Consider the following 7,874-nt stretch of genomic DNA (forward strand, 5'->3'; position numbering starts at 1 on the left):
GCCACCTCAGCACACAGAAGGGGGGCCCCAGGGTCACCCCGCAGGTTAGAGAGATAAGCAGATCATGAGCCGGGGCCATCCTTCTTTCCCTACTGTCATCTCATTCTGGTTCTGTTAGCACTCCGGCTAACTACAAGATACCCTAGAACTGGGCCAGGAGTCCTGGCTTCTCATGGAATCATAAGTTTAGGGGTTTAATGTCTTTTTCTCTCTCTGACATAGAACCACAACTCTAGATCCTGTCCCCCTTCATCTTAGTCCTTTTTCTCTCCTGGAGCCTTGTACTCCAGACTAGATGGGAGGGTTAGAGGCGGGACTTGGGTATGGGAGGATGGAACCCAGAAGGAAGATTCTATTTCCTATAGTCCTAGAAACCTGCGAATGCAGACACCAGTCACTATACTAGGGGAATTCCTGACCCCACCCCCTCCCAGGAGGATGCTGTCTCCCAGGGACTGATTGTGAGCAGGAAGTGTAGGTACGTGGTACCTTGTATACTGATCTTCTCTTCCTGGGGTTGTCTGCACAGATTTGCTAGTTATGATGGTAAAACAGGAAGTGTTCGCAGGTCTCGGCATTTGTGTCTCAGCTTCGCCTCCCTCAGAGTATCTGACACTGGCTTTTCCCTCCTCTTTTCCCCTCAGCCAGTGGCCAAGCACACTCTCCTAGGTTGAATAAAGGTAGACTTGGTTGGCAGGGGTATTGTCCCCACGGCATGAGTCAATGTGGCTTTTGTTTGTAGCTGTGAGGGCGGGAGAGTAGATGGACTGCCAGTCCCAGGGATAATGGGGAGTGTGTTGTGGTAGAGGCTCCTTGGGCAGGGTTAAGGACTTCTCCCCAGTGGGGTGGTGATGACATGAAGTTGAGGGGTGGTGGTCCCCAAGGAAGTGGGTCGGTAGAGAGAGAGTGAGAAAGGTACAGATCTGGAAAAGGGTTAAGGAAGGGGGAATTGAAGTGCAAGAAAGATAATGGCACCTTCAGTAACATGCAGCTGTTATTCTGGGGAATGCTTGGCAGGGCCACCAATACACCACCTTCACTCGGGGCCATTGAAACAACTATTGCAGGGAAATTGATCACCTCTCCACTTCACAGGACATCACACTGGTCCATTGATAATATTATGTTGATTGGATCTGGGAGGCAGAAGTAGCAACTACTTTAGACACTGATTAGATGCACGCATGCCAGAGGTGGGACTAAACCCTCCCCACCCAAATTCATGCGTCTTTGTTATTAGTGACCTACCTAAGGGTTCAGTGATCTTGGGCTATGATATCCCTTCTTAAGTAATAGACACGTTGCTGCATCTGGTTCTTTCTACCACTGAAAAAGAGATATAATCCTCAATGGACCTTTCTGAATGGCCGGTTGACTGAGAAGGAGTATATTCACACCGGACTTATAGATAGTTCTCCATGATATGCTGGAACCACATGAAAGTGGGTGCTTGTAGTAATACAGCCCCACTCCAAGGTGTCCCTGGAGGATGGTGATGCACAGAAATTCAAGCTGAAAATAAAAATTTTCTACACTTCTGGGAAAAGTCTGATTGTTCTGTAGCCATGGTAATAAGTCGCAACCAGAACTATTTTTTTAAATTAACCTTTTTATTTGGTTGTAATTGTAGGTTCACATGCAGTTGTAAGAAAAAGCACAGAGAGATCCTTTGTACCCTTCACCCAGTTTCCTCCAATAGTAACGTGTTGCAAGATTATAGCATAATATTACAATCGCGGAACTCATATTGATACAATTCACCAATATTATTCACACTTCACCCGTGTGTTTGTGTGTGTGTGTGTGTGTGTGTGTGTGTGTGTGTGTGTATTTTTTTTTTAATTTTATTTTTTAGGTGAGGCAATCCTCGGTTGACTTCACAGATTGCAAGGACCTTGCCAGCTTACAATTCTTATTTTTTAATTTTATTTTTTACACTACAGCACCTGGTCTTCGTAGGTGGTCTCCCAGCCAAGTACTAACCAGGCCCGACCTGCTTAGCTTCTGAGAACAGACGGAATTGGAACAGTGATGCGAATGACATTCTTGTGTCATTCTCCAACTTAGGGGGAAAGCATTCAGTGTTTTACATTATGTATGATGTTAGGTGTAGGGATTTGTAGATGCTCTTTATCAGGGTAGCATGGCCATAGAAGTGTGTGTGTGGTATTTAGTTCTATGCAATTTATATCACATGTGTGGGTTCATGAACCCAGCACGGCAGTCAAGGTAGGCAACAGTTTCACCATCACAGGGATCTCTGTACTTCTCTTTTGTGAGCACACTCACTTCTCCCCCACTGAGCTCCCCGCTCCATCCCTAATGCCTTGCAATCATTAATCTTTTTATAATTTTGCCATTTCGAGAATGTTATATCAATTACCTTTTGTAATCATATTGTAAATGTTTTAAAATTCACTGTCTGATTTTATTTGTATATAAAAATACAATAGAATTTTATATTTTGATCTTCTAATGTGTAAAACTCATAACATGAGTTGTTTTTTTTTTTGGTAGATTCCTTAGGATTTTCTACATGGATGATCATGTCACTGCGAATAAAGATAGTTTTACTTTTTCCTTTTAAATTTATATAACTTACATTTCTTCTTCTTGCCTTATTGTACTTGGTAGGCTCTGCAGTATAATGCTGAATAACAGTGATGCGAATGACATTCTTGTGTCATTCTCCAACTTAGGGGGAAAGCATTCAGTGTTTTACATTATGTATGATGTTAGGTGTAGGGATTTGTAGATGCTCTTTATCAGGTTGAAGAAGTTCCGTTCCTTGTTTGCTTAGAGTTTTTTTGTTTTTTAATCACTAATGGATGTTGGATTTTATTAAAGACTTTGCATTGATTGAGATGACCATATAGTTCTCCATTTTTAGTTTGTTAATGTGGTTAAATTACACTAATTTTTGAGTGTTTAACTTTACAGTCCTACCACAAACTCCACTTGATCTTGATGCATTATCCTGCTCTCTATTGCCATATTTGATTTTCTAAAAATTAAAAAAGAATTTTTGCATCTATTATTGCAGTGGGCAGCCTGCAAGATGGTCCTCCATGAACCTTGCCTCGTGGTACTTATGGTGTTTGTAATCTCTTCCCCTTGCATGTGGACAAGACTAACTGACTCACTTCTAGTTACTAGACTATTGTAGAAGTGATAGAACACTACTTTCAGGGTTAGGTTGCTAAAAGAATGTAGCTTCTGTGGTGGGGTCTTTCTTTCTGTCTCCTCCCTTGCTCTTTTACATTGGGAGAAGCAAGCTGGCATACTGTATGTAACTCTCTGGAGTGACCCACATAGTGTGGTGATGAACTAGGCCCTCGGTTTCACAGCCTAGGAAGAACTGAGACCTCAGGCTCTGTGGAACTGAAGCCTATCTACAACCACACAAGTGAGCTTCGAAGTGGATCCTGTAGCCCTGGTCAAGTTTTCAAATGAGACTGCAGCCCCAGTCAACAACTGGACTAGGCTGTACGGGTGAAATTGAACCAGGAACACTTAGCTAAGTCACACTTGGATTCCTGACTCACAGAAATTGTGGGTTTTAAGTCATTACGTTTGAGGGTAATTTGTTACGCAGCAGTAGATCATTAATATCTGTTCATGAGAGATATTAGTCTGTTGTTTCCTTTTGTTGTAATGTGTTTGTCTGGTTTTGGTATCAGGGTAATACTGGCCTCAAAGAATGTGTTGGAAAATGAGCCCTCCTCATCCGTTTTTTAAGAGTTGGGTAGAATTGGTGTTATTTTTTTCCTTCACTGTTCCATAGAATTCACCAGTGAAGCTTTCTGTGTCTGGAGCTTTGTTTGAAGGAAGATTGTACTCTAAAGAACATTATCATTGAGTGAGTTTGGTAGTTTGTATCTTTAAGGAATTTGTCCCTTTCACTTAATTTGTCAAATTGACAAGCATAAAGTTATTCACAATATTCCCTTATTATTCTTTTTAATATCTGTAGAATCTGTAGTGATGTTGCTTCTTTCATGGCTTATGTTGGTAATTTGGGTTGTCTTTTTTTTTTCTGATCAGCCTAGATAGAGATTTATCAATTGTATCGATCTTCTCAAATAACCAGCTTTGCTTCATTGATCTTATCTACTGTTTTTCTGTTTTCTAATTCTGTTTTTTTGATATTATCTTATTATTTTCTTTCTTCTGCTTATTTTAGGTTTAATGTTCTTTTCTTTCCCTAGTTTCTTAAGGTGAATTCTTAGATCATTGGTATGAGACTTATCTTCTTTAAAAATTTTTGATAAGTATATATTTTGAATTATTGATTTTATATATTTAGAATTGTGTTTTTGTAAAGCTTTCTAACTTTCATCTTTATATGTGGAGAATATCCTAAATAATACTTAAAAAATCTGGTTGTCTGGTTTTAATGTAATCTCATCAGGTCTATTGTTTTGTGTCTATGGATTGTATCTTTTTTCCATCCCTCTATTTCCAACCTTTTAATATTCTTATGAGCATGTAAATATTTAGCTGGATTTGTTCTTCAAGTCTGATGATATTAGTCTTTTAACTTATGCATTAAGTTCATTTACAATTTGCTTAACTGCTGTTATATTTGAAATTATTTATGCTAACTTTAGTCTGTGTTTTTCCCTCCTTTCCTCTCTGCCTTTGTAAATGATTGAGTTTTTAAATATTTTCATTTCTCTTTTCACTAGTGTAGAGATAATACATCCTATCTTTTTGCATGTGGTTCCTCCCCACTCCCATTTTATTTTGGCACTTAGCTGAATACCAGCCATCTTGTTTCATGTATAGAGAGGGCTTCTCAACAAGATTGTATAGAATAGGGACTGGAAAATTTGTTCGATCTATGCTTTAGCTGGAGTCCATTTATTGTTTTCTAATATTTAGCTTTCTTGAAATTTTTGCTTTGCTTCTGATCTTCATTATACTTCCATCTTTAGTTATAGCACTTTTGGGATCTCTCCCTTATGCCTGTGGATATCTTGGCCTTTTTTTGTTGTTGTTCTGTTAATTGTGCTTTTGCTCGAAAGTAACAGTAAATAAAGTAGCCAGAGAAGTAAAAGATTGAGGGGAGGTGGATTCCAGTGTCTCAGAGGTGAAAGGAGACAGGAATAGCTTCTTGTTTTGCTTTCTCGCTTCTGTCGTAGGCTCATTGTAGATCTGACAACAGTTGGCTTTGTGTTGTTCCCTGTTCTGTCTCATCTCTTTTCACCAGCCTCTCCATTTATCCAGTATTCATGCTAAGCAGTGCTCAAGCCGTCCCTTTCCCATGGATTTGGGGAAAGTTTTTTAAATCTGGGATGCTTCTCTTATAAACTTTGTGATGCAGCCAGTCTCTCTATCATCCAGTCCAGCAACAGATATTTCTGTTCATCGTAGCATCAGATCTATCAACGGTGATCTTCTCTTATCTGGTGGGTTGTTGTGGGAGGACTGTATTGCACCAATTGTTTTTTTTTCTTTTCTTCACGCGCTTACATGAAGCTTGTTTGATTTGTGGTTGCTGTCAGGAATGGAGTCGGGCAGCTGCTCTGAGCTAGTGCAGGAAGAGTCAGAGGGCCAGACTCACGGTATCTTTTATATTCTCCCATCTGTGGTTTCCATTAATTGAGGGGGTGCCACACAGGACTCTTCATTTAGCCCTCCAGGATCTGAAATCAAAGTTTTCCCAAGTAATGATTCTTCTTATTAGTTGCTTCTTGTTCCTGCATTTCTTTATATCTTAAGACAACCATCCAGGAATAACTTTCTCCTCCTAGATGCTAAATGTGATTGATATAATTTTGAACATTTGGCTGGTCTATTGTTGCTGCCGTGGCAGAGGGGTCTAATTACCAAGGTCTCTTGCAAAGTACTGTTTTTTTGGTGCTTGTAAGAGGAATGTCATAAAGAGTAGAGGGAGTGGATCTCCTAGGGCAAATACCTCTGAGTTAAATGAAAAGATCACATTGTCAAGGCATGGGAAAGGGTCATTTTTTCCTTACAGAAGCCTATTCAGACCACGCATTTGTGAGCTAGGTAGATTAAGTATGTAGTTAAGCTCCCTGGCATCAGAGAGCATTGGAATCCTGGTACTATCCCTTATTAGCTCTGTGATTTTGGGCCAGTTTCTTCATCTCTTAGCCCTCTCCCAATTCATTTGTAAAATAGGCATAAAAATCATGAGGAGTAAATAAGATTTTTTTTTTTTTGGTAAAGTATCAGGCATAGTAAGTACTCAAAGTTAGTTAATATGAGCATTATTGGCCCCCAAGACCACTTACTTTTTTCAAGAGTTTGTGAACCAGAATTGTCTTCCTTTAAGTTGTGCTAGGACTCTATAAAGCCAAAAGAAATAAAGAGCACCTTCCAGCACCTGGAACAGTCTCCCACCTGCCCCAATCCCATTACAATATCTGAGGGATTCTGGGCCCCCCCACTCTGTTTCCAGAGGAGCCCGTGGTTCTGAGCCCTGTGATTTCCTAGCTTTATGAAAATGCTGTCCTTTTGTTTGTGTTATGCTCAGGAAGCTGAGGGTTGGAATGATTAATCGCCTCCTCATTTTGTGTTCTGGGACCTCATGTGCCATTATTTTTGTATATTCTTTTAGTTGCTCAACTCTTCCGTGATTTCATGGCCTTTTTTATCTAGTCTGAGTCCCTTCATAATCACATGAAGCATGATTGGCACTATCTCGCCCAGTCTCAACCTTTCACTCCTTTTCTTCTACTATCATATGAGTTCTTTCAATGACAATGCTAGTGTCAGTTTGGATCTTGAAATTCTCCATTCCTCTCAGGTTCTGGGTTTCTGGATAAAGTGCCACTCACTCACTTACTCAATCAGTCAAAAAATAGTTTGATGGCAGTTACTAGATGTGAGATGGTAGTGATACAAAGGAGATCACAGTCTGCCAGCTGATAATTACAGCACAAATAACAAAGTGCCACAGTGGAGAGTTGTAAGTGCTGTGGGATGGTAGAAGATTCTCTCAAGTCTGTCCCGGGAAGGCAGCGACAACTTCATGCGATCTGAGAGCCCAAGGACAGTTTATACTCCGTCACTGGACAAATTAAGATAAGGCTTTCTGGGGAGAAAAGTAGCAACATATACATAAAGGGTAAGAGAAAAGATGGCTATTTGGGGAGCTACAAGTCTTTCAGTATTGCTGAAGCATAAAGTTAAGGGGAAAAGGGCAGGAATGGTGGAAGAAGAGGCTAGATGGGAGCCAGTTTAGGAAGGGCTTGTGTGTTATAAAGTGTGAAGTTTGTCCTATGGGTGTGAGTTTTTTTTAATTGTAGTGAAAAATGCAATTAAAAACTTACCATCTTAACCATTTTTAAGTGTACAGTACAGTAGCGTTAACTATATGCACATCGTTGTGCAACAATCTCTAGAAATTTTTCATCTTGCAAAATTGAAATTTATTGAACAACTAACTACTCCACATTTTCTCCTGCTTTAGCTACTTCATGTAAGTTGAATTATGCAGTATTTGTATTTTTGTGACTGGCTTATTTCACTTACCATAATGTCCTCAAGTTTCATCCATGTTGTAGTATATGACAGGATATCCTTTTTTTTAGGGCTAAATTATATTTTATTGTATGTATGTATCACATTTTCTTTATCCATTCGTTTCTCAATGAACATTTAAGTTTCTTCCCTCTTTCTTTTTTTCTTTTTTTGGTTTGTTTTTTTTCTTTAACTTGTGAAATAGATCACTTATATAGGAAGAGCTTATATGGAACAGATTCTAATGTACCTGTGACCCAGGTTAAGAAATAGAACACAGCTACACACAGAAGCTCCAAGAAGCTCCATGTGCTTCCTGATTACATCTCTCTCCCCCTAGTAGAGGTAACCACTAATCTGACTTCTGTAATACCCATTCCTGT

Source organism: Pteropus vampyrus, unplaced genomic scaffold (assembly GCF_000151845.1).
Source record: "Pteropus vampyrus isolate Shadow unplaced genomic scaffold, Pvam_2.0 Scaffold736, whole genome shotgun sequence".
NCBI classification, from domain to species: Eukaryota; Metazoa; Chordata; class Mammalia; order Chiroptera; family Pteropodidae; genus Pteropus; species Pteropus vampyrus.